The 27,243-nt window shown below is 51.8% G+C and overlaps 1 pseudogene; it reads right to left on the reverse strand.

Moving 5' to 3' along the window:
* Positions 1 to 261: 261 nt before the first annotated feature.
* On the reverse strand, positions 262 to 21,155 carry LOC129500124 (carcinoembryonic antigen-related cell adhesion molecule 6-like; annotated as a pseudogene).
* Between the last annotated feature and the right edge of the window lie 6,088 nt (positions 21,156 to 27,243).

Raw genomic sequence — 27,243 nt, forward strand, 5'->3', positions numbered from 1 at the left:
AGAGCAGAAATGGGCAGCCTCTCCAGCAGTCCCTCATTGCTCCTCCCTGCTCAAGTCGTGGGAGGAGCAGGGCTGGGACGCTGTCCGTGGTGCTGAGGACCCTCAGGCCTTCCCAGGGCTTGGGAGCCTTCATCTAGTTGTATCCCCTTTCTTCCATTCTTAACAAGGAGCATTACTGATGAGGAAGAGGTGGAGAGGGCTGCAGGGAATGTGGACTGGCCTCTGTCTCCAACACTCAGGGCAGTGAGAGTGCGGTGGACATCACTGCAGGAAGTGACCACAGTCAGATGACCAAGCCCAGGTGCCCATCAGCAGTTTGTAGTGTAGGAGGATGTTGAACATGGCCTTGAGGAGTGTGGTATACAGAACAATGATCCTCTCAGAGATGTTTCTATCCTCTTCCTCAGAATCTGTGAATATGTCAATGACAAAGAGACTTACAAACTAGGGATCATGTGACTGGGACATTATGGTGGTTTTCCAGGGGGAGGGGCAAAATAACCACAATGGTTCTTTCTTATAAGAAAAGAGGGAAGCAGGAGAGGCAGAGCCAAGAAGAAGACCTGATGGATGGAAACAGGACACAGAGAGACCTGGCATTGCTCTGCTGGCTTTGAAGGTGGAGGAAGGGGCCACAGGCATGGGATGCAGGTGGCCTCCAACAGCTTGAAAAAGCAAGGAAACAGACTTTCCTTGAGCCTCCAGAAGAAGTAGCCAGGTCAGCACCTTGACTTGTGCTGATTTACACCACTGAGCTTGCAATAATTTGGTACAGCAGCAAGAGGAAACTAGCAAGAGATGTCACCTTGTCTAATTCAGCATAGTGTGCATCGGGAAAAGGAAGATCTTAGAGCTGAATAATGATGATACTTTGGAGGTTGTTTTTCTTACCTCTCATCTCATGACTAAGAACACTCAGGCAAAGGCAGACACACTTGTGAAATATGGGCGTGGTGCCTTGGTGCTCAGACCACTTTTATTTGTGTGAATGTGGGCACTGTGATGCAAATGAATCCCCATGGGAAGAGCACCCAAACTGGGGCCTCAGGAAAGAATGAAGAACTGCTGGCCCAGGTGTGTGGAGGGGGCTGCAAGTGATGCACAGGTGGGAGGAAGCCCATGGCCCAGGTGGAAGAGACCATTTGTCCAATCGCCATGGGAGCTTGGGTGACAGTTTGGTGGGTAAGCCCCCTGCCTCTGACCTGGACACTTCTTTGTCAGGAGGTGTGTTTCAGGAAGATCCAGTTCAGGGAGAAAAGTGGACACTGATGGGAAGGTCCGGGCTAGAAGGTACAGGCAGTGCCTGGGAGGGCCATGCTCAGGGCATGAATTCTGGGTCTTCCCCACTGGGGTTACTCTAACAGCCTCTCTCTGTCACCCCAGAGGTAAGGATATCCTGAAGGCTGGCCTCTAACACAGAGGAGAAACATTTGGACCCGTGCCAGACCCCTGGGTCCTGGATTTGGGGACAGGAAAGTTTATTGGTGAAGGCCACCAGTGAAGGCCACCAGGGCTGGGTGAGGAGGGCCAAAGGGCTCAGGACAACAAAAGGCTGTGAAAGGGTCCCACTGAGGATGCATGCCGGCTTGTGGCCGCTCCTCCCTAGCTCCTCTTCCTGTAGTCAGCAGAGGCCCCATGTTCTGTGCACACTTATAAACCTGCTGCACATTTATAAGCTCTGGGAGTGTCTATAGCCTTGGTCCCCATGCGGTGTGAGGACTGCTGAGTGCTCTCATGGTTTGGCCACAGCTCTGGTGTTCTGGTGAGCAGGTCCCAACATGTCCACACCCCTCACCACTTCTTCTATTCTGGGGGACTAGAGATGGGGGCTTGGTTAGCTTAGAGGTAAACATCTCCCTGTGTGACCCAAGAGAGAAGAGACCCAGAGTTTCAGGTGAATATGTTTTCTCTTCTTTTTTTTTACTTTATTGTTTTTTAAAAGTAAACGCTATGCCACACATAGGGCTCAAACTCATGACCTCAAGATAAAGAGTAGCATGCTCTACTGACTGACCAGCCAGGTGCCCCTGGGAAAATTTCTGCTAAGAGAAATTGCTATTCACAAAAAAAGGGGGGGGGCAAAAGAGGGGAAGACTTCTCTTTTATTCAGGTCCTCTTACCATGTTCCTGGTGATTCAGGGGTAAGGACACTTTCCCTGGGAACCTGTACTTCCTGGGAGATGGCAGCCTTTGTCCCGGGTTCAGGCCAGCCTGTGGATCTCCAGAGAACAGGAGACACACAACCCTGGTTCCATGTCTCTGAATATCCTCAAGGTTTAGAGCTGGTTCTCTGGCTCAGACTGTGGCTCCTGACCCCACCTAGGGTCTGAGTTCTCAGGAAGTCCCCTGTAAGGAACAATTCCCAGGGGAAACTAAGAAGCCACCTCTTTTTTTTTTTTTTAAGATTTTATGTATTGATTCATGACAGACACACAGAGAGGGAGAGAGAGAGGGAGAGACACAGGCAGAGGGAGAAGCAGGCTCCACGGAGGGAGCCTGACACAGGATTTGATCCCAGGTCTCCAGGATCCAGCCCTGGGGTGAAGGCAGCGCTAAACCGCTGAGCCACCGGGCTGCCCTAAGAAGCCACTTCTGCTTTGTGGTTGATCTGGCAGTAAATGCTTGTGTCCAGCTGTCGAAATTCTTGTAAAACAAGAAGAGGCCTCTGAGCCCCTGTAACCTTTTGTGTGACTTTCAGCCTCCAGGCCCACTTGGCCGCTCTCTGGGAGCCTTGCTGTGTGGCAGGTTTCTGCCCCAGGCCCCTTCTTTCCCCTCACTAACTCTGATCCCCTTTGCTCTGCTGTTTCCTGAACCTGATAGCACAGCCAGGGGCAGGCAGGGGCAGATCTTTGTACCCCTAAGGCTTAAGGGACAGGTCATTCATTGCCCACACTCACCTGGTAGATAAGAACTGCTGCTGTGGGGCTGGGCAGGGAGTCCTAACAGGAGAGAATGGGTGTTGGTAGCAGAGAAGGAAGGTCATTTCTCTACAGGAATGAGCAGATCTGCCTCTTGAGCAGCCTTCTCCAAGCCTGTTGACCCATGCCCCTGTCCCAGACCACTCTCCACAGCACTGCTGCCCCATTCCTATTAGCCCAGGACCCCTGGCTGATGCTCCCAGTGCCCACCCTGCCCCTAGCTGGACTCCAGGGTTCACTTTTGGCCAGCTCGGGGGAGCAGGGAAAACTCAGGACATGGTGGGGACTGGTTTTGCCCCAGAAGTGGGTCCACTCCTGGCCAGTACATGGCTTGCCTTGCCTGGCTACTCTGAAGGAAGCAGGGCCTGTGAATGCTGCTGAATTAGTTGGTGGTCCTGCCTTGAGCCTCCAGAGAAGGGGCTCCAGTGGAAAGAGTAGGGGAAGGGGCAAACTTACTGGGGATATGGAGCTGCTGGCTGGACCATGGCTTGGGGGCAGAGACAGGAGTTAGCACTCCAGGCTATGAGGAAGCTTGGGCCTACCATCCCAGGCAGGGATAGGTCCTGAGCTCTCAGGCACCAGGGATGAAGGAGCACCTCCCAGGGAGAGACCCATAGGCCATTTTAGGGCACAGTGAGGCCAGGTTATGACCTATGATCCAAATTTCAGAGGTCAGGGAGTATGGCCAGTGGAGGCCCCATGTGCTAAAGCCACGAGAGGTCCCGTGTTCTAAAGGGAATGGCTCAGAAACCCCACGGGGTGACTTCAGGAGTGGACAATATGGGGCAGGTCTATGGGGCTCTTGGTCCCTACTGGGCTGAAGAGATACTCACGAGGGGTGGATGCTGGGCACCAGACCTCTTTGAGATCATGGCAGGCACTGACCCTAGGAAAGATCAGGCTTAAGTGTGAGGGGATCAGGGTGAGGTCACAGGTTTGGAGTCACAGCTGGAGACAAAGAGGATCCTCATTCAGGCAGGATTAGTGAACTTCTCTCTCAACCACTACTGTTTAGGAGAGGAAGGGCCAAGGAGAGGGGATAAGGAAAGGCCATGGACCATGCCTGTCCTGGGCCTAGAGGGGAAGACCCGCAGGCAATGGGATCTAGGAGAAACTGTCCTGAAAATTGATGGAGGACCTAGGAAAGGAGTCAAATATGAGGGTTTGATGAGTGGAAGGGGCAAGGCTGCATCTGTGTGTTCAGGACATGTTGGGAGCCCTGGGAATGCTGGATCCCTGAATGTGGGGCCCCTGATGTGGTCAGACCCTCGCCCCCTCAGGCCAGGAGATGCTATAATGTGACATGGAAGTCCTTGATCTCCATCTGCCTGGAAGAGGCATAGAGGACATCCCAGGACCTCTCCCTGGATGAGCCTAGGTTCTCTGGCCTCACACAACAGAGGTTGTGGTTCCTGATGTGGTTCCTGCATCTGCCATTTTGGGCAATGACCCCACTTGGTCTGTCAGGCTCTTCAACTCTCTGCTGTGTGACCTTCCCAAGGAGCTTTCTGAAATCCCGAGGCCACAAATCCCACACACAGGGCATGTGGACTTAAAAAAACCACAGGAGGTGCCATTTACTGAGCCCTTACTCCCGTCAGCATTTTTATAGGTTTGCCAAGTGATCAGGACAACCCTGAGGGCCTGTTCCCCAATTGTCTCTAATTTATAACATGAGGAGGCTGTAAAGGGAGCACCCATGTCTGCAGCTGGTGAGGAAGGAGCCAGATGGAATGAGAGGGAAAATCCAGGGGGCAGTTGGGAGGCCTGGAAGAGCCAGCCCAGAATCCTAGGTTAGGACGAGGTCTCCCTCCTGCCTGGGGGTCAGCTGTGGGACAGGATCAGCTGTGGAAAATGCCTCTTACCTTCCAGTCCTTCTGCAGAGCAGGAGACACCCCACGGTGGCCATGAATACTAATCTGAGCAGAACCCCAAATGCAATGCCAATGAAGGACCCCACAGGGAGGCCCATGGTGCTTCTTTCATCTGAAATAGGAAGAAAAAGGGAGGGGAAGGAGTCCAAAGTCAAATCTGGGGACACCAGGAGGGGCCAAGAAGGAAGGGCATGCTTAGGGAGGAAGACAAGGCTACTGAGTTCTGGGTGGTGTATGTGTTGTCACCACAGAGTCCTGACACCCTGACTGCTGCATCATTCCTGTTCATCACAGTGAAACCTTGGATTGCTCTCATTCTCACATTGTCCCCCACCAGCAAAGCTGTCCTGTTCATCTTCCTCTCACATTATGCCTCTTCTCCTATGTCTTCCCTTTCATCATCATTTTTTCTTGCCTTTCATCATCATTGATGTTCTTACAGGGAGACCTTCATCTGTCCACTCAACACTGATTAAAGAGAAAAGCCTTAGCCAATGACTTTTGAGGTCAGTTCTGTGCAAAGCACATGAGAAAGAAATGCTTTATGTTTATAACATTTGCTGCTTCTCTGCCCTTAAGGGGGCCAAGTGTCATTCCCACTGTGCAAAATGTGCATCTGAGTGTTTAAAGGGCTTCACTAAATCAGTGAAGGTCACAGAACTGGAATGTGATAAGAAAACACTGAATCCCAATTCCACGTGGTATTACAGCTAGTAACAAAAATGCCAATAACAAAAAACCAATAGCTGCTAAATTTGATTGAGCCCCAAATCTGAGTATGATGCTGTCTCAGGATTTCATCTCATGAGCTCATATTAACAACACTCACAACAGCCCAGAGATCCAGCTGTTCTTTCCAGTTTTATATATGAGAACACTGAGGCTCTGGAGGTTGAGAGTCTTGCCCAAGGTCCAACAGCTGGTACATATCAGAACCAAGATGCTAAAAGATTAGTTTAATTCTGGGGACCTTATCCACGATGTCCTATAGGCCTCTAACTCCTCCAGGACTTCATCCATTTCATACCCCCTGCCAGGAAAATATACAGGATGGATGGAGGAGTTGAAGTTCACTCTCAGGTCACAGTCACACAGAGTGTGTCACTTTTGCTGGAACTGACCAGGCTGGAGACCTCACATTGGTAACTCCCAGCATCATCCCTCCTGACACAGCAGCCAGGCTGAGGGGTCCTGGTTCCCTGAGAGGATGACCCTTCTCCCCTCTCTAAGTGCCCTCTGCTGTGTCCTGCCTGAGTCTGTGGACACCACACACACAGCCCAGAGTCCCCAGATCCAGGGGATAGTTTCCCTTTGTAATAGAGAAGCTCAGCTGGGCACGGATCTCCCCAGTGTTCTCACCTGCTCTGGGGAGGATGGATTTCCTCCTGGCAGCAAGGTCACAGAGAGGACTCTGGGGGTGAGAAAGGGGCGGCCTGGGTGATGACTAGTGAGGGTCCAGTGCCCATCCCTGGGTGTCAACAGCTTGACCTCTGTTTCCAGGGGCAGAGACTCAGGACCAGGTGTCTGAAGAGCTCATTTACAAGGTGTGAAGAGGAATTCTTGCACATCCTGGGAAGAGAAGCAGTGGTGGGAGATCAGGTGGCTGGGGCTCTCTGGTCCCCAAGGGAAGGTTTTGAGGAGACTCACCCTCTAAGGGTCTTTTGGCTGAAACATGGTCCAGAGACTGTCCATGTGGTCTTGAGTGTCTTGGGCAACCTGTGTCCTCTGCCTGAGGAAGCCTCCTGTGGTCACCCTGTCACTCCCATTGGCTGATGTCAGGCAAAAAGTGGGGACAGCACAGGGACCTCTTACGGATCACCCTAGGAGCACCCTAGACAGAGCCAGCAGGACAGAACAGGCCGGTGGGAGGGACCAGGGGGTCTGTTTGAGAAAGGGATAGAATTCAGGCTCCTCCTTCTCCTCATTAGCCAAAGCCAGCTTCAGGGTTTGGGTTCCTGGGTATTGTCTGCATGTCCCTATGTCACCCTCTGGATGCGCTGCCGGGGGCTGCATCCAGGATGCTGACCAGGCTCCAAAGGATATGGGTGGCCCTGAGCCCTGGGCAGTGAGGGACTGGTCAGCCTGGGTCCTGGTCCCTGTGGGTCCTAGACTGCCTGAGTCCATTCTAGGGCAGGGTGAGCCTGGGGAGAGGACAGGCACTGTCCAGAAGATTCCTGAGCCTCTGTCAGGAGGATTATCTACCCAAAAGGATGTAGGGGCTCTCTGTCCTCAACAGTTCAAGGAATGACCTAGTAGGCATCTCTTGAGACTTGGGGGAAAACATACCTGCCTGGAAGGCTGGACACCACAATGACCTGTCTCTCCATCACAGCCTAGGAGTAGGGGTATTGCCTCCAAGTTATCTGTGTCTCTGTCTGTTCTCTGCTCTAGATCTCCCACAGGAAACAGGAGCTGGAGCAGCTCCACCCAGAGACTCTGCTGAGGGATCCCAGGGCTGCCTCTGTAAAGGGTAGGAGACCCTCAGCCCCCTGGAAACAAAGGCAGATCCTGGGTTCTCCTGTCCCACCTGCACGGGAATGTCCCCTAGTTCCCCAGGACTCCAAGGGCTGCTGAGAAATCTTCAGGGGTCTCCACAGACCAGGGGCCCTCAGGATGAAGAGCCTGGGAGCCAGGAGGAGTGTGCCGCGGTGAGACAGGTGGGTCAGAACCTGCTGGGCTGTGGCGCCCTGAGCAAGGCTCTTGGCTACAGAGCAGCTCTCCCGCCACCTGGTGGACAAGGAGGGAAGGAGGGAAGACAGAGACCTGCCCTGCAGTTGGCTCTTTTTAAAATTTGTATTTAAGTAATATTTCATATATGTATATATAATTTTAACAACTTTATTGAGATATAGTGGACATATAAGAAACTCACCAGGGGTGCCTGGGAGTTCAGTGTCTGCCTTTGGCTCAGGTGATGATCTCCTGGTCCTGGATGAAGCCCCAAGTGGGTTCCCTGCTCATTTAGGATTTTGCTTCCTCCTTTATCCTCCCCCTTGGTCCTGCTATCTCTCCCCAATAAAGAAATAAAAAGGAAACTCAACATATGTAAAGTAAACAATATATTCAGTTTTCCCATGTGGATGCACTAGAAAATTCATTCCTACATAAGATAGTGAACATGTCCCTTCCTCTCAAAAGTCCCCTCATGTCCTCTCTATTCTCTTCTTTGGCCCCTTTTAACCCTCCTTCCCCTGTTCACATGAAACCTTACATTGCTTGTTGTTAGACATTAGTTTACAGTTTTTAGAATTTTGAATAGGTGAATAATACAATACAATTTAAGGTCGGGGTTGAATTCTTTACTCAATGTGGTTTAAAATAATTAACCCATTGGTATATTTATTGCAAGGCTCCACAGTTTTTTTTAAAGATTTATTTATTTATGATAGACACAGAGAGAGAGAGAGAGAGGCAGAGACACAGGCAGAGGGAGAAGCAGGCTCCATGCCGGGAGCCCGATGCGGGACTCGATCCCGGGACTCCAGGATCGCGCCCTGGGCCAAAGGCAGGCGCCAAACTGCTGAGCCACCCAGGGATCCCCAAGGATCCACAGTTTTATTCTTTTTAATCTCTTAGTGTAGTACATTGGAAGGGTGCAGAAAGTTTTTTTTTATTCATTCATTCATTTATGGACATTTATATTTTTTCCATCTCTGGGCTGTTACAAGTAGACCTGCCAGAAACTTTAGTGCAGGAGTCTTTGAAATGGGGGTGTACTCTCATATGTCTTGGGAAGAGTTACACCCAGGAGGGCAGTGAGGGGATCGCTGAGGAGGCACAAGTTTAATTGGTTGAAGAACGTGCAACATTGTTTCCCAAAGTATTGTAGTTTTACTTTCTCACTGGTAATGTATGAGAGTGCCTCCATCATCAACAACACTAATTATGGACAGTCTTTTACATTTTTTTGCCAGTCTGTTATATGAGAAGTGGCATCTCAGGGTGCTGTTTGCTTTGGTTTCAACTGTGGAAACATTTATCATTGTCTATAACCTTACTTTAACTTTATTAACAGTGCATATGAGATCTATCCACTTAATAGTGTTCCATTAAACGTATATACTACATCTCCCTCAACTACTCATCTGCAGTGGACATTTAGGTGTTTCCATAGCTGGGCTGTTGGGAATAGTGCTGTAATGAGCACCAGTGTGCTCATACCTCCTCGGGATCTTGCTCTCAATTCTTTTGAGAATTATCTAGAAGTGAGATTGCTGGATCACATTGTAGTTCTATGTTTAATATCTTGAGGAACCTCCATACAGTCTTCCAGAGTGGCTGTACCAGCCTGCATCCCACCAACAGTGTATGAGAGTTCTCCTTTTTTCTGCATCCTCTGCACCATTTGTTGTTCCAGACTTGTTCATTTTAGCCATTCTGACTGGTGTAAGGTGATAACTCATTGTGGTTTTGATTTGTATTTCCCTGATGCCAAGTGATATGGAGCAGTTTTCCTTGTGTCTTATCTGTACATGTTCTAAAATATTCTCTCCCATTTGCTAGGTTGCCTTTCATTTTGTTCCTGATTTCCATTGCTGTACGGAAGGTGCTTAGTGTGATATAGTCCTACTTGTTGACTTTCATTTCAGTTACCTGTGCTTTTTCTGTCATATCCATGATGCCTTTGCCAAGACCAATGTCATCAAGCTTTCCCCCTATGTTTTCTCTTAGGAGTTTTATGATTTGAGGTCTTATATTTAAGTTGGTGAATTTTAGTTGATTTTTGTATGTGTAAAGTAACTGTGCCATTTCATTTTTTTGCATGTGGCTATCTACTTTCCCCAAAATCAGTTGTTGTAGAGACTATCCTTTCCCACTGTGTATTTTTGACACCCTTGTTAAAGATCCGTTGACCTTAGATGCATGGATTTAGTTCAGGGCTCTTTTCTGTTCCACTATTTTTCCCCTCTGTCAATACTGGTACCTGACAGAGAACTGGTTATGAACTTGGGTTTGGCTGCTCACATCTCTTAAATCCACATTTGAAAGACAAGTGACGGTAGATGCATTCGTTGGAGTGCTGTCACCATGCCTTAGAATTTTGATGATGGCAGTTTTGGAATGTAGTTTGAAATTAGGAAAAGTGATGCTGCCAGCTTCCTTCTTTTTGCTCAAGCAGACTTTCTATTTGGTGCATTTTGTGGTTCCATACAAATTTCAGAATTGCTTTTTTCTCTTTCATTGAAAAATGCTGTAGGCACATTGATGGGGATCGCATTGCATCTGATTTGGGCTCAAGTCATGATGTCAGGGTCCTGAGATCAAGCCCTGCTCTGGGCTCCCTGCTCAGTTGGGGGTCGGCTTAAGGATTTTCTCCCTCAGCCCCTCTCCATTCTCAGGAGCATTTCTCTCTCTCTCTCTCTCTCTCTCTCTCTCTCTCTCTCTCTCCTTCTCTCAAAAAAACAAAAAACAAAAAAAACAGAAAAAGGGAACGATCTCACATTGACGTCACTGGAAACCAGAAGAAGAGAGAACAAAGAATGGACTAAAAAAAGACCATTTATGGGTCCAGGTCTATGAATATTCTCAATGCTTAGAGTTGGTTCTGTGGCTCATGTTGCGGCTCCTGACCTCCTAACCCCACACAGGGTCTGGGGTCTCAGGAAGGCCCCTGGAAGTAGCAGTTTGCAGGGGAAACTAAACAGCAATTTCTGTGGTGTAGTTGATCTGCAGTAAATGCTTATGTCCAGCTGTTGTAATTCCTGTAAAACAAGAAGAGGCCTCTGAGCCCCTGTAACCTTCTGTGAACATAACCTTCTTGTGTGACTTTCAGGTTCCAGGCCCACCTGGGCTGCTCTCTGGGAGCCTGGCCATGTGGCAGGTTTCTGCCCCAGGCCCCTTCTTCTTCCCAGTAACACTGATACCCTTTGCTCTGCTGTTTCCTGAACCTGACGGCACAGCCAGGGCAGGAAGAGGGCAAATCTTTGGCCCCCTTGGGCTTCAGAGCCCAGAACATTCATTGCCCTACTCACTTGGTAGATAGCAACTTTTGCTGTGGAGCTGGGCAGGGAGTCCTGAACAGGAGAGAATGGGTGTTGGTAACAGAAAGGGAGAGTCATTTCTCTACAGGAGTGAGCAGATCTGCTTCTTGAGCAGCCTTCTCCAAGCCTGTTGACCCACGCCCAAACAGGCCCACTGCACTCCCTGCCCCATTATTGTTAGCCAGGACCCTTCCTGTTGCTCCCAGCACCCACCTGGCTGCCCCTGCCTGGCTGGACTCTAGGGTTCACCTTTGGCCAGCTCAGGGGAATAGGGAAATCTCAGGACATGGTGAGGGCTGGTCCTTGCCCTAGGAGTAGGTCCACTCATGGCCAATACATGGCTTGCCTTGCCTGGCTACTTTTAGGGAAGTAGGGTCTGTGAGTGCTGCTGAATTGGTTGGTGGCCCTGCCTTGAGCCTGCACAGCCTGGACCCCAGTGGAAAGGCTGGGGGAGGGAGTGAGCTTACCAGGGATGTGGAGCTGCTGGCTGGACCATGGCCTGGGGGCAGAGACAGGAGTTAGGATCCAGGGCTGTGAGGAACCTTGAGCCCACACTCCCAGTCAGGGACACGTCTTTAGTGCTCAGAGAACCACAGAAGGAGCACCTTCCAGGGAAAGACCCATATGATATTTTAGGGCTTCATGAGTGCCAGGTTATAACCTATGATCCAAATTCCACAAGTCAGGGAGTATGGCCAGTGGAGGTCCTGTGTGCTGAAGCCCCAGAGAAAGGGTCAGAAGCCCCCGGAGTTGAATCCAGGAGTGGACATTGTGGGGCAGGAGTAGGGATCCCAGTTGCTTCTGGTCTGAAGAGATACTCACTGGATGGGGATGGATGTTGGGCTCTGGAGCTCTTTGAGATCATGGCAGGCAGTGGACCCTAGGAAAGACCACGTGTGATGGGAGCAGGGTGAGGTCACAGCTTTGGTGTCACAGCTGGGGACAAGGAGGATCCTCATACAGGTAGGAGTTAGAGATCTCTTCTCTCCACCACTGCTGTTTAGGAGAGCAAGGGCCCAGGAGAGGGGATAAGGAAAGGCCGTGGAGCACATCTGTCCTGGGCCCACAGAGGAAGACTCGGAGGCTGATGGGAGTCTAGGAGAAAGTGTCCTGAAAAGTGATGGAAGACCCAGGAGAGGAATCAAACATGAGGGTTTGATGAGTCGAAGGAGCAAAGCTGCAGCTGTATGTTCAGGACAAGTGGAGAGCCCTGGGGATACTGGATCCTTGAAGGTGGGGCTCCTGCTGGGGTCAGAACCAAGGCCCCTCAGGCCTGGTGATGCTGTAATGTGACACTGGCCATCATCAATCTCCATCTGCCTGGAAGAGGCACAAAGGACATGTCAGGACTTCCCCCTGGTTGAACCCAGGTTTCTTGTCTCCCACAGCAGAGGCTCTGGTTCCTGCATCTGCCATTTTGAGAGATGATCCCACCTGGCCAGTCAGGCTCTTCCACTCTCTGTTGTGTGACCTTCCCCAGGATCTCTCTCACATCTGGAGCCCACAAATCCCATGCACAAGGTCTGTGGACTAAACAAAAACCATAGGAGGTGCTGTTTACTGAGCCCTTACTCCTGTCAGCATTGCTGTAGGTTTGCCAAGTAATCAAGACAACCCTGAGGGGCTGTTCCCCAATTGTCTCTCATTTATAACTGAGGAGGCTGTGAAGGAAGTGCCCAGGTCTGCAGCTGATGAGGAAGGAGCCAGATGGAATGAGAGGGAAAATCCGGGGGGCAGTTGGGAGGCCTATAAGAGCCAGCCCAGAATCCTAGGTCAGGACGGGGTCTCCGTCCTGCCCGGGAGTAGGCTGTGGGACAGGATCAGCATGTGGGAAATGCCATTGCACCTTCCAGTCCTTCTGCAGAGCAGGAGACACCCCAAGGCAGCCATGAGCGCTGGTCCGAGCGAGCAGAACGCCGAGTACAATGCTAATGATGGACCCCACGGGGAGGCCTGTGGTCTTTCATCCAAAATAAGAAGAAAAAGTCAGGGGAATGCATCCGAAGTCAAATCTGGGGACACCAGGAGGGGCCAAGAGGGAAGGGCATGCTTAGGGAGGAAGGCAAGGCCACTGAGGTCTAGGTGGTGTATGTGTTGTCACCAGAGTCCTGACCCCAACTGCTGCATCATTTCTGCTCCTCGAAGTAAAACCCTGGACTTTCTCTAATCCTCATGTAGTTCCCCGCACCAGCAAAGCTGTCCTGTGTATCTTCCTCTCACATTATGCCTCTTCCCCTGTGTCTTCCCTTTCATCATCACTGATGCTCTTACAGGGAGATTCTTACCTGTCCACTCAACACTGATTAAAGAGAATAACATTAGATGATAGCTTTTGAGGTCAGTTCTCTGCAAAGCACATGGGAAATGTATTTATTTCATTTGTATCTCTTTGTATTTATCTCATCTGTTGTTTCTCTGCCCTGGGGGGGGGGCAGATGTCATCTCCACTGTGCAAAATGAGTATCTAGTGTGGAAAGAGCTTAACTAAATCAATGAAGGTCACAGAGCTGCAACGTGATAAGACAACACTGAATCTCACATCCACATGACATTACAGCTAGTAACAAAAACATTAATAACAAAAAACCAATAGCTACTAAATTTGATTGAGCCCCAAATCTAAGCATGATACTGTCTCAGGATTTCATCTCATGAGCTCATATTAACAACCCTCACAGCAGCCCTAAGATCCACCTGTTCTTTCTAGTTTTTTAAGATGAGAACACTGAGGTTCAGGAGATTGAGTGTCTTGCCCAAGGTTCAAGAGCTGGTACATAACAGAAGCAAGATACTACAAGCAAGTCTAATTCCGGGGAACTTATCCATGATGTCTTGGAGGCCTCTACCTCCTCCTCACACTGAGGGGGTCAGTTTTTCTGGAAGTGACCACCTTGGAGACTTCACACTTACAATTCCCAGCATCTTCCCTCCTGACAGGGCATATGGCCAGGGTGCACTTGTCCTGGGACAGCTTCATCCTCTCTATGAGCTTTAGACTCTGGCCATTGAAGAAACACTGGATAGAGACCCCAGTGTCATTTGCAGAGATCAGGACCACAGAGTTATTAGGTTCTATGACTATGGTATTTCTGGCCTGGAGACAGGGCTGGTCCACTTGCTCTGTGGAGATACACAGGGGGAAACAGAAGGAGAGTCAGCCTGGAGCCAAGGGCTGTGCTCTTTCCTCTGAGATCTCGGCCACTCTAAGGCCCCTGTGAGCTCTGTAATGGTGACCCAGGGGATGATCTCGTTGTCTGCAGAAGGATGAAGGTCTTTGTTCAGGTGACGATTTGTAAGGAGAGGGCTTTACCTCATCCTCTGGCCCTCATATTCCCTTCTGGCCCTCAGTCATGTGTCTGCTCTGCCTGGACATCTCTGTAGTATCAGCACTAGGAAACTCTTTTAAGTTGACACATCCAGAATCCTCATCATCAGGTAGAATATTTTCCCATGGAATTCTGTATGATTTTTTCTTGAATTTTTGTGACTTTAAAAGATGAGGCTTCTTTCCTTATATATCTTTCCATGTAGTTTGGGATTGGAAGACTCACAGCCCTTCCATCTCTCTGGTCAAGGCAGTTTTATGTAACATAGGGAAGGCATTCACACTGTTTTTTTTTTTTTAAGATTTTATTTATTTATTCATGAGAGATGCACAGAGAGAGGCAGAGACACAAGCAGAGGGAGAAGCAGGCTCCATGCAGGGAGCCCAATGTGGGACTCGATCCCTGGTCTTCAGGATCACACCCTGGGCTGAAGGTGGCTCTAAACCCCTGAGCCATCCAGGCTGCCCCATCATTCACATTGTTATAATTTACTAGGGAATGAGAGCAGCCTGCCCAGTCTTCATAACCTTAGGAATCCAAGACTTTTCAATCTACAGGATTTCTCACTCTGAAAAAGATTTTCACCTCCAGATCTGTGGATTCTCTCTCATGGCAAAAACCTCCTGTAGAGAAGTGGTTACTGTATACATAGTACTGGCACTCTTAGGAATAGAAGAAAACTACCCCAACATAGTGAAGGCCTTATATGAAATGCCCGTAGCTAGCATCATACTCCATGATGAAACACTGAAAGCATTTGTTCTAAGATCAGATAGAAGAGAAACATGCCATTTTCACCACCTGTATTCAAAACAGTTCAGAAGGGGATCCCTGGGGCAGCCCCGGTGGCGCAGCGGTTTGGCGCCGCCTGCAGCCCAGGGTGTGATCCTGGAGACCTGGGATCGAGTCCCACATCGGGCTCCCTGAGTGGAGCCTGCTTCTCCCTCTGCCTGTGTCTCTGCCTCTCTCTCTCTGTGTGTGTCTATGAATAAATAAATAAAATCTTAAAAAAAGAAGAAGAAGGGGATCCCTGGGTGGCTCAGTGGTTTAGCGCCTGCCCTTAGCCCAGGGCGCCATCCTGGAGTCCCAGATCGAGGCCCAGGATCGAGTCCCGCATCGGGCTCCCTGCATGGCGCCTGCTTCTCCCTCTGCCTGTGTCTCTGCCTCTCTCTCTCTCTCTGTGTCTCCCATGAATAAATAAATAAATCTTAAAAAAAAGTTCAGAAATCCAAGCTAAAATAATTAGGAGGAAAAAAAAAACTACAACGCAAATTGGAAAGGAATAAGTATAATTATGTCTGTTTTAGATGACATGAAATTATATGTCCAAAGTCCTAAGGATCCCCCCAAAGACTGCTGAACCAATAAACAATTTCAACAAATTTGCAGAATAAATAATCGACCTATAAAATCAGTCTGTTGCTAACACTAAGAATGAACTACCCAAAAATGAAACTAACAGAAATGTCTGTTCATGAGTTCTGCCCATTTCTTGACCAGATTCTTTGTTTTTTGGGTGTTGAGTTTGATGAGTTCCTATAGATCTTGGATACCAGCCCTTTATCTGATAAGATATTTGCAAATATCTTCTCCCATTCTGTAGGGATTCCTGGGGGCCAGGGAGGTGAGGGGGTTATCAACTGTTTCCCTTGCTATGCAAAGCTTTTTATCTTGATGAAGTCCCAATTCCTTTTTGTTTTTGCTTTTGTCTCTGGAGATGTGTCTAGCAAGAAGTTGCTGCATCTGAGGTCGAAGAGGTTGCTGTTTGTGTTCTTCTCTAGGGATTTGAAGGATTCCTGTCTCACATTTAGTTCTTTCATCCATTTTGAGTTTATCCTTGTATATGGTGTAAGATCACGGTCCAATTTCATTCTTCTATGTGCGGGTGTCCAATTTTCCCAACACCATTTTTGAGGAGACTGTCTTTATTCTATTGGATATTCACGAACAGACATTGCTCCAAAGCAGATATACCAAGAGCCAACAGAAACATGAAAAAATGCTCCACATCACTTGGCATCAGGGAAATAAATACAAATCAAAACTACAATGAAATACCAACTCACACCTGTGAGAATGGTTAAATTAAGTCAGGCAACGACAAACGTTGGTGAAGATGCAGAGAAAGCAGAACCCTCTTACACTTGATGGGAATGCAGGCTGGTATAGCCGCTCTGGACAACAGTGTGGAGATTCCTCAAGAAGTTAAAAATAGAGCTGCCTTATGGCCCAGCAATTGCACTACTAGGTATTTTCCCAAAGGATATAAATGTAGTGATCTGAAGGGATACCTGCACCCCAAAGTTTAAAGCAGCAATGTCCATAATAGCCCACTGTAGAGAGAGCCCAGATGTCACTAATGTCACATAGTGTGTCAACTAAAGTTCACTTTGCAAAGAAAAGTGAGGGCAACCTGTGGGTTAGAAGGAAATAATTACAACTCCTATCAGGTAAAAGTTAATATTCAGAATATATAAAGCACTTCTTTAATTCAACAACAAAAGGCAACCTGACCCTGAGGACCTTTCTTTCTGCCCCATTTCCAAAGCCCCCTTTTATGCAGGGCTTTCTGGAGCTGAGGACCCTCTCCCCACATTCCAGGCTGGACCCAAGGGGCCATGAAAAATCCAAGAGTAAGGGGAGGAAGCACCTGCAGACATGTAAGGGGGTCATTCAGGGACAGATTTGGGATATGCTCATGACAAGAAAATGGGAAAGAACTTCTAGGCCCTTTTCTGAAAGGCAGACAGAACTTCACATCAGTGCTCAGTGCAGATGCTCCAGGGATACACTTATCAGAGACGGTGACAATCTTGACTGTGGTCTTATTGACGCAAGTGCCATTCTGATAGATAAGTTAGGTATAGGATCCGCTATGATTTACAGTGATGTTAGGGATAATGAGCTCCTGTGTGGATGGCTGGGGTCTCCCACTGATAAGCCAAGAATACTGTGCAGGTGGCTTAGAGGCTGTGCAGCAGGAGACACTGAGGTTTCCCCCTAGATGGTAATAGGAGTCTGAGGGGGAAATGGTGGGTGTGTCCGGGCCATCTGGAGCAAACAGAATAAAGCCACAAGTGATGTAATCCCAGGGAAAGGGAAGCTCCCCATCTGTATAAGGGCCACAGTGTCCCTCTGCGCTGGGTCCCAACTTTGTTTTCAAACATCCCAACCAGAAGCCCCCTGCCTTCACTGAGCCTGGGTCTGAGACATGAAGCTGTTTCCCCTCCCAGGCTGTTGACCCTCCCAGGAAGGAGCAGCCCACCCCTTCCTAGTCTTGGTTAGGCTGGGCCTGCCCAAGTTTGCTGGGGACAGGAAGCCATGGCCAGGCTGGGGGTCCAGCTGAGGGTCATGGACGTGGGCCCCAGAAGGAAGGATGTGGCTTGGCCTCTGGCTGTGTGGACTTGAGCTGGCAGCTGGGCCAGGTAGGAATGGAGCACATTCCAACAGAGCACATTCAGGGTGAATGGGTCACTACAATCGGCACTCACTGGGTTCCGAGTTTCACACTCATAGGGTCCTGTGTCATTCCTGTGACACCATGTACAGTGAGAGTCCTGTTGTCCAGGGACAGCTCCAGCCTGGGACTGTCCGGGAGGCTCTTACTGTTTACTGACCACAGGCAGCTTGTGCTCTGAGTCTGAGGTTCACATGTTAGCACTACAGAATCTGCATTCTCCATGGGGCTGGAGTTGTTGCTTGTGATGCTGGGTTTGTGTAACTCCGCTGTGCAGACAACAGAGAGAACATTGCCCTGTGTGGTACCTGTGATTCCTCAGCAGGCATCTTTATATATATATATGATTTATTTGAGAGAGAAAGACTGCACAAGAAGGGGGAGGATCAGGCACAGAGAAAGGGAGAAGCAGACTTGCCACTGAGCAGAGAGCCCCACCAACACCTCAATCCAGGACCCTGGGATCATTACTTGAGCCAAAAGCAGACTCTTAAGCAACTAAGGCACCCAGGTGCCCCTTCCACAGGCATCTTGAATCAGACGTGACATATCCCAGCACTCAGCCAACTAGAGTCCTTAAAAGAGTAAAGCAAATCTGTGTATCCTCAAACAAAAAAAAATACATGAGTATCTGAGCGCTCAGGGAGAGTGAAGCCCCAACTCTATGTGCCTGAAACTTCAGGCTTTCTCAAATGTGGATTACAGAGTCAGAGGAGAAGACGCCAGACAGAGTCACAGGCAGCCCTGGACCTCTCCTGGCTCATCAGAGACATGACAGCCTGCCCTGGAGATGGGGTTCTGAGCAGAAATGATACCCAGGTCCACCAGGAACAAGCCCAGAGGTCAGTTCACTTCTCAGTCCCCTGCGGCCTGGAGACGTAGCACCCCCTGGCTGTTTGATAACGAGTGACATGAGGCAGTGACCCCTTACATGGCAGAGCCGAGTCCTACCACTAAGCAAAGAGCCAGAGGATGAGCAGGAAGCAGGGGTGGTGAGCGATGAATGATCCATCATCTCTTCAGAGAGGAGTCCTGGGTGCAGGATCCTAGGAGGTCTGGCCACACAGGCTCCCTGCCCTCCAGGGGGAGAGAATCCCCCACCATCCACTCCTTCCCTCCTAAGCAAAAGCAACTGAGTCTGTTACGTGTGGACCCTGTGCTGGTTTCAGGTGCAGAGTCAGGAGGGGAAGGCAAGTCCCATCCTTTACACCCCAGTGGGAGCCACAGCAACACATCAGGAAACAATCCGATTTCAAGTCCAGCCCAGGCAGGTGAGGATGAGCCCCCTGGGGTGGGGGGGGCAGGGGCATTCTCCCTCTGATTGCTGAGGCAGGTCATTCTGGTCTAGAGTAAACTGGAGTGAGCCTCCATTTGGTCTCACTGCCCAGACCAGCATTCCTCCCACTGATGGAGGAGACGACGGGGCTGGGTCTGCAGAGAGAACTTGGGAGACTGATGTGCTGCTCATCAGTTTGTGTGACCCCCGATTCAGTGACTGTTTATCCCTGTGCCTTGGTTTCCCCAGAATGCAAGAGGAATAATGGTAGATGATGTCTACTTGCCAGGCCTGTGAATTAACCTTTAAACATCCTGAAATACCTGATCTAAATTTTGTCCATAGCAGCTGGTCAATCAAATGGCCTCTGTTCCTGCTCACCCCACAGGAGAGGGCTCCCTGGGCCTGAATCTGGGTGGAGGAGGAGCTGCCAGGAGCATCTCACTGCTCTGTTGCTCCCTGGGGAACTGCCTTTCCTCTGGAGACCCCAAGTCCCCCACAGCAGTTGGCCAACGGACTGGGGACTTGTTATGTCTGTGCTGTCCATTCTGAGCCTCAGGTGAAGGCCCAGGCCCTGCCACTCCCCCACATGTGGCTGGTGACCAGCTCAGGTTGTTAGGAATTCCTTGTTCCCAGTCGGCTCTGCCCAAGAGCCCCAACTCCATCCTGGCACACACTCCCCGGGGTCACCAGAATCAGGGGGCCAAGACAGTGGTCTGGGCAGAGGCTTTCTGGGCTGAGGTCTGGGGAGGATCCCTCAGGTCTGGCCTTGAATGATTCCTGCAGGGTCTTTGTCAGATGATCACAGAGTCTGGATTCCAGGAAAGGAATTGGTATCTCAGGAAATGTGTCTCCAGTGTGTGGGGGTCCCCACCTAAATGCTTGAACCACTACAGGGACATAATGCAGAGAGGGATGGAGGCCCAGTGCAGGCTTGTGAATCCTGTGTGTGTGTAGTGGAATTCCCCCCACCTGACACCAGACATGAGAGAGGAAATACGAAATACATGGAGCTATCCAAGTACTTGTTCAATTTGAAATTTTTTCTTAATGACTTGTAGGGTGTAGTACCCCATGTCGTTCAGGGTGATGTTCTGGAACAGCAGGGATCCATTGGAGTAGGCTGTCTCTCTGCCTCGTGTGCATGCCCCAGGGTAATCACTTGTGTGTTTCCTACATATGATACGATAGAATTTCCTCTCTGAACCAGTCATAGCCTAGAAGAATCCCGGGCAGATTGTGGATACGCAGAAGCACATCCTTCCCTTCGGCAGCATCAACAGGCACAGATTCCACAGTGACTTGGGCAGTGGTGTGGGCGAGTTCTGGAAGGTTAAGAGTGAGACTAGGAGGGAAGAGAGGGGATGGATTATTGTTTGGACTTATGTGTTGGGACAGAAAGCTGAGGCCCTGGAGACACAGCAGGTCCTAATCCCCCAGCCTCAGGGGAGGGGTGTGAGCAGACATGTGTATCTGGGTGTCTGTGTGTCTCCTGTTGGACAAGGTCAGTGGCATGACCACGTTATTTTAAATTCTCAATTTAATTTCCTGTTTCCAAAGCTCTTCCTCAAATGTGTGTGGCTCACACCCTCACTGCCCTCAGATACCTGGTGACACTCAGGGGGTCCCTGGGAGAGGCCTGCTGTGACCCGCTCCTCTGAGGACCCTCTGTCTTCATGTCCTGACCTTTCCCTGCTCTGTTCCCTTCAGGGGGCTTGTCCTTACCTGACATGACATTCTAGATGTCTCTGCGGGTCTGTCTTCCTCCCAGAGAAGTGAGCTCAGGGAGCAGGGACTGGTCTGCTCTGTGCTGTACCCCGGGGTGGCCCGGCTGCAAATACCCAGGGCTGAGCGTCCCCAGGGCCCTCCGAGTCTGGCGCTTATCGGTCAGGACCCCAGGGTGGTGGCAAGGGCAGGGTTTGGGGTCCCTGGTGTGGTTGCCGTCAGGTTGCAAAACTGAGTCCCCGGTGAGGCGGCCCTTGGGACCCAGCCCCTCACTCCCCACTTGCAGATCCCGAGGCCGTCCCGCCGCTGAGCCGCCTCCCCCGCCCCGCCCGCCGCCCCGTCCCCTGCGGAGCCCCGTCCCGTCCCCCACCCCCACCCAGAGGCCCCAGGCCGCCGCTCCCCCGTCCTCCCGCCCCTCCCAGGGGATCGGCCCCCTCACCTGCCAGCAGGAGCTCCTGCCAGGGGCCGCGCCCTGCTCGGGGAGAGGCCGAGGGGGGCTCCATGGTGCCCGCTGCCCGCTCCGTCCGGCCCGGGTGAGAGCAGCTGCCGCCGCGCAGACGCTCGGGCCCCGCGGTCCCGCCCGACAGCTCCGCGTCCTTCCCCCTCCGCGCGGGGCCGCCTCTGGGGGCGGGGCCGGGTCACCTGGGCCGCGCGGGGGCTCGCCGGCCCCTCCCCCCGACGGAGGTCCCGGGTTCCCTTCCTCTGTCCCGGTGGGGGTCCCCGCAGCTGCTGAGGCCTCCCCGTCTCCAGCTGGGATTTCCCGGCAGACGCGAGCGCGCGCACGGGGCCTGCTTGGCACGAGCACGAGCCCGGGGCGTCGGGTCCGGGGCGCGCCCCGCAGCTCGGGGGCGAGGTGCAGGGTCCGCGCCCCCACAGCCCTCCCTCCTCGCCCTGGGGCTTCCCCCTGCAGAGCGGGAGCCCGGGGCCGCCTCCAGAGCGCCTGTCCCGGGACGTCACCCCCACCGGGCCTGGGGATCACCTGGGGAACGTCATCAAGACTGCGGAGGCCCAGGTGACCCCTGGACAGGCTGCTTTAGCAGATGCGCAGCCAGGCTGAGACCCCGGGACGTGGCGCCGGGGCCGCCTCTGCTCTGCGCCCACGCAGGGAGGGTCCGCAGATCCTGTGGAAAAGCAGATCTGACTCCGCAGGTGTGGTGTGGACCCCGGAGCCTGCATCTAACCAGCTCCCAGGGTCGCGGATCGTCCTGGCCCTGGGGAGCAGGCTTTGAAGAGCTGGGCTGAGGGGGACCCGGTTCCCTGAGAGGGTGACCCTTTGTCCTCGGCCTTGCGTGTCTGACCTGTCCTGGCACCACACACACAGCCCAGGGTCCCCAGATCCAGGGGATCGTTTCCCTTTGTAACAGAGAAGCCCAGCCGGGCCCGGGTCTCCCCAGTGATCTCACCTGTCTGGGGAGGATGGACTTCCTCCTGGCAGCAAGGTCACAGAGAGGACTCGGGGTGAGAAAGGGGCCGGCAGGGTGATGACTGGTGAGGATCCAGTGTCCATCACTCAGTGTCTCCAACCTGGCCTCTGCTTTAGGGACACAGACCCAGTACCAGGTATCTCTGGATTTCAGATCCCAGATGAGAAGTGGATTTCTCTATGTCCTGGGAACAGTAGATGATGGCGGCCGGTTAGGTGGTTCAACGCACCCTGGTTCTCAAGGGGAGTTTTTGAGGAGACCCTCCCTCTCAGTGTCTGTGAGCAGAACTTGGCCCAGAGACTGTCCATGTGATTCAGAATCCTGTGCATCCTCTGTTGTCTGCCTGGGAAACCCTTCTGTGGTCACGCTGCGTCTCCCATTGTCTGTTGCCAGGCAGAGTGTAGGCTGCACAGGGACTCCTGACAGATTGGGGTGCTCCTAGGGCCCTAGATGCAGTAAGCAGGACAGAACAGGCATGTGGGAAGGACCAGGGGGTCTGTTGGAGAAACAGATGGAAATTAGCTCCTCCTCCACCTCCTTAGCCAAAGCCAGCTTCAGGGTTTGGTTTCCTGGGTGTTGTCTGCATGTCACTATGTCACCCCTGTATCGATGCCGGGGGCTGCACCAGGATCTTAAGGAGGCTCCAAAGGATGTGAGTGGCTCTGAGCCCTGGGCAGGGGTGAGGGACTGGTCAGCCTGGGTCCTGGTTCCTGTGGGTCCTAGACTGCCTGAGTCCATCCCAGGGCAGGGTGAGCCCAGGGAGAGCACTGGCACTGTCCAGAAGATTCCCGATACTGTGTCAGGAGAATTATCCACTCAGGGATGTGCTCCACAGAAGAAGCTCTCTGTCCTCGAGATTTCAAGGAATGAGCAGGTGTCCCCACAGACCAGAGGCCCTCAGGATGAGGAGTTGCCACCTGACATCTTTTGAGGTCAGGGTAGGGCTCTGACCTCCCCTGGTGATAAGTCCACCTGGGGTGTGATCCAGAATTTGTGCCAGGTCAGTTCTCTGAGAGCAGAGGAGGGACACAGGTTGCCCACCCAGGCCCTCTGGGGAGAGAAGTCATTCACAAGATGTAGGTGGGAGGGGGTGTCAATGTTCTGGAATGAATGGGGTCCGGCCTCTAACTGAAAGAGGCCCCTGTCCTCCCTCCTGAATCTAGGAGGGGGTAGAGGCCCCACAGGCTAAAGGGATGGCCTTTCCCACTCGGTGGCCTCCCCCCATGCTGATGCCAGGGCCCTGGGTCTACAGCGAAGGGGCTCTGACCGCCAGGTGTTACACGTGGCTGATGTGCTTCTAAGTTTTCCTTATCGCCTTCATCCGTGTTTATTGACCTACTCTTACTGGGTGCAGACAGGGACGCCTGGACACAGGCCTGGCTGCCGTCTCATCCTCCCTGACATTGTGGCTGGTGCAGTGTCTGTTCAGAGGACACACTGGGCCCAAGGAGAAGACCGTCCCATCTCTCATCAGGGGCGTAGTGGCGGATGGCCTGCACCCTGGCTCCCCGCACTGCTCTCCCAGGTGGTATCTTGACAAACCTTGTCTTCGCCCCTCCCCTGCCTCAGCACCGCCTCCACCGCCTCCCTGGCACAGACGTCTGGGCCCTCTTGGGGCCTCCAACTGACCAAACCCTGAGCCTCACATAACGGTCTTTGTGTTGGAGAGAAGGGCTCAGTTATAGGATCAGGGAAGCCTCCTGAGAAAGCGCCTCCAAGCCGAGGTGCCCCCCATGTTCTGGGATTGCGTGTCCCATCCAGCTGCATCTTGTTGGGTGGTCATGGGGTCGGGGCAGAACCGGTGCGGGCTGTGCTCCGGAGCTCCAACCTGCTGCCGGTGAGAGCTGAGTGCGGGTCGGTGCTTTCAGAACTTCTCAATCTGTGGACACTGCCTGTGGCCAGGAGCCAGAGGTTCTGGTGATGGCTGGGATTCAGCCACTTGGGGGTGCCTGGGGGGCACACCTGCCAATCAGCTGCCTGTGCCACCAGCCCCGCAGAGTCCAGAGGTGGGCGGGTGCTTGGTGAGGACATTGATAAAGCACTCCTCTAAATGGTGGAGCATCAGAGGCTCCCGTGGTTCAGAGGGGACCCACGGTTGAAGGGCAGGGTGCTGCCAGCCCACAGGTGCTGGGAACCAGACCAACACTGGCCAGTCCTTGACTAAAGTCCATTTTGTGGAGTGTAGACTCATACTTAGGGAATGATGCCAAAGTATATGATTCTGAAGATACAGAGACACTCCTGGGATATAATGTACTTGAGAGAGAGAGAGAAAGAGCACCTGTGCCTGGGAAGTGAGGGGAAAGGAGGGGGCCAGAGGGAGAGAGAGAATCTTAAGCAAGCAAGCCCCCCACTGGGGGCTGGGTCTCACCCCTGAGATCACGACCAGAGCTGAAATGAAGAGTCCGCCAAACGAGGCGCGCAGGTGCCCCTCATGTCCTTCTTGAGATTTCTTCCAAACTGCGCATTCATTGCTAAGATGCCCCTCAAATGGTGAGAACATCAGCGAACACCGTCTAAGGACATCGCATACAGATTTGTGCTCATGCGTGTTTCTACGTCCCAATGTCTACAGTTCTCCCTCAGCCGACTTGCCAGTATAACCTGGTGGGTGCCCTTCTGATTTGTGGTTACCCACTTTGCAAAACCAGTCTTCCAGGTGGTGAGCCCTGGGCGGCCATAAATGAATCTCTGTTCAATACGCCTCCTTGGGAACCTGAATGTCCCTTTTGTCCAGGCTGAGCCCCACAGTCTCCTCTCCAGGGCGCTCTGCTCTTCCATCTGCAGGAGCAATCCACGAGGGGGCACCCACGGCCCTCCCTGAACTCTCGTCCACCTTTCCCATCTCCTGAGACAATTGTGTTTTCGCTGCCAAAACCACCAACCCTCAAATACTCTTTACATTCACTCAGGGTGAAGTTCCTGGGACAGAAATAGGGGTCCCCAGAGAAGAACCTCCGATGAGAGGATGTCAGAATGGGCTGGTGACCTGGAACCAACCTCAGGTCCAAGGCATTGGCGAGGGGATGGTGCAGGGACAGCAGGCAATGTAGGCTGGACTCTCAGATGCCCCAGTCCCACGTACGGGCCCTGGGGGAATGACTGTGAGCCTGTGTCCCTAAAGGATCTGTGTTATGGGCCTTGGCAGGGCTTCTGTGGAACATTCCAGAAGGGCTTCCTGGGTATTTCAAGAACCTTCTTACCTGGAAGAATCAGGAGAAGTATGGCATTCACCAGGGCACAGGATCTCTCAGGGCCTGAGGGAGTAGGTGGTATCCAGGCTTCACCACCTCCTCTGGGTCAGGCCCCCAGACGTCGGGAGAGTGAGGTCTCACCTGGCCTGGTTCTGCAGGACACCATTGCTGGGCTGTGTGGGGGGAACTCGGCCTCCCCACTCTCTGACTACAGTGCAGGAAAGAACCCCAAAGTCCCTTCAGACTTGGACAGTGAAGGAGCACAGGTGAGTTCGGGCAGGTGGGTAAGGAGACTGTAATTCCTGGAGGTAGCAGTGGTTAGGTGATGGACGCACACGTGGGACCCAGCCCGTGTGCTGCTGCAGCTGACTCACTAACGGAGAGGTTGTCCTCTGGAGAATCCAGCCTTTTCCTTGCAAACATTTGCTCACTTCCCACCTTGGTGCTTCCAGCCGAGGCACCTCAGTCCTGTTCCACAAGCCAGTCCTGCATCAGCTCCTTGTCCCCATCACACCCGGGCAGCTCAGTGTGCCCAGCTGTCCCGACCTCCCCGGTCTTCCCAGCAGTCATCGCACCTCTGTCCCCACCAACCTGGAGGCTGTCAGTCATTTGCCAGGAAATGGCAGCTCCTGAACAAAGGAGAGATGCAGGGACAATTGTTAGCTACTCTGCGTGTCTGCAGATTCACATGTGGGACAGTAACCAGGAAAATGATGGAACTTCTTGCTAATTTAAACCTGGAGAGTGTTGCCCTGGGAAGTCATGGTGATTGCCTGGGTATTTTCTTATTTTCTAGTCATAGGCTTTTGAGTTGGGAATTAGAAATTTCCCTTGGATGTCCCCAGCAACTTCCATCCCAACCAACCATTTGGGACCCAGACTACAAATTCCACAGCCTAGTACAGGTTTCCTATTGGGGCCAAGACACTGGCAGCCTGGCCCCGGGGACCCTGTGTGCACAGCTACTGCAGAGAGATGTGCTCTGTTGGGCACAATGCTGCTTCCCCCTTGTGTGTCAGCACCCAGCTCCACGGTGTCCTCCAGCCTCCATGCAGGTCCCCACTCCTCAGAGACACCTGCCCCAGGGACATCATATGGGCCATTCCTACACTGCAGCTGCCTGCCTGGAGCTGCCGAGGATCCTGGAGGTTCTGAGGTGTGTGTGTGTGTGTGTGTGTGTGTGTGTGTGTGTGTGTGTGAAGCCCCTGCACACATGCGATATCTGAGGTTGAGGGAATTTGAGACTCATTCAGTGAATACTAATTTTACATTCAAGGATTCATGGTAGGACTCCATATCAAATAAGCGAGGGTTCCTGTTGTATTGAATCCCTCTTCTTAATCTTCCTGCCTGCCCAGTGCTAGAGTGACCCACCCACACCTTCTGCCCACACTCCTGCAGCTCCTCCCACTCAGAGGAAAGTATTTATTGCAGACTTGGCCACAGGAACATACACGCCAGAAATCTCTATTCCCAAAATTCCCCCTATGTCATTTTCAAGAACCCTGGGAATCTGAGAAACATTTCCCAAAATAGTATAATTCTACTGATTCCACCAGTAGGACAGATCGTTGCCACATTGTGGTTTACAGGAGCTTTGCGAATCAGTCCTCTTTATCCTAACCTGTAAAACTAAAGCAAAGAATTCCAAGTGTCCATTCATGGATGAAACGATAAAGATAATGTGGTATGTATGTAAAATGGAATGTTATTCAGCTATTTTAAATAATTATTATTAAAGGATTTTATTTCTTTGACAGAGAGAAAGCTCGAGTGGGGAGAGGGGGAGAAGGAGAAGGAGACTCCCCTCTGAGCAGGGAGCCCACACAGTGGTGGATCCCAGGAAACCCAGGATCATGACCCAAGCCAAAGGCAGATGCTTCACCGACTCAGCCACCCAGGTGCCCCAGAATATTATTCAGTTATTTAAAGGAAGGATATTTGGGGGCACCTGGTGGCTCAGTTGGTTAAATGTCTAACTCGTGATTTCAGCTCAGGTCATGATCTCAGAATCTTGAAATTGAGCCCCACATTGGGCTCTGTGCTCAGCTCAGCTTAGCTCAGCTCA

The sequence above is a fragment of the Nyctereutes procyonoides genome, unplaced genomic scaffold (assembly GCF_905146905.1).
Source record: "Nyctereutes procyonoides isolate TBG_1078 unplaced genomic scaffold, NYPRO_anot_genome, whole genome shotgun sequence".
In the NCBI taxonomy this organism is placed as follows: Eukaryota; Metazoa; Chordata; class Mammalia; order Carnivora; family Canidae; genus Nyctereutes; species Nyctereutes procyonoides.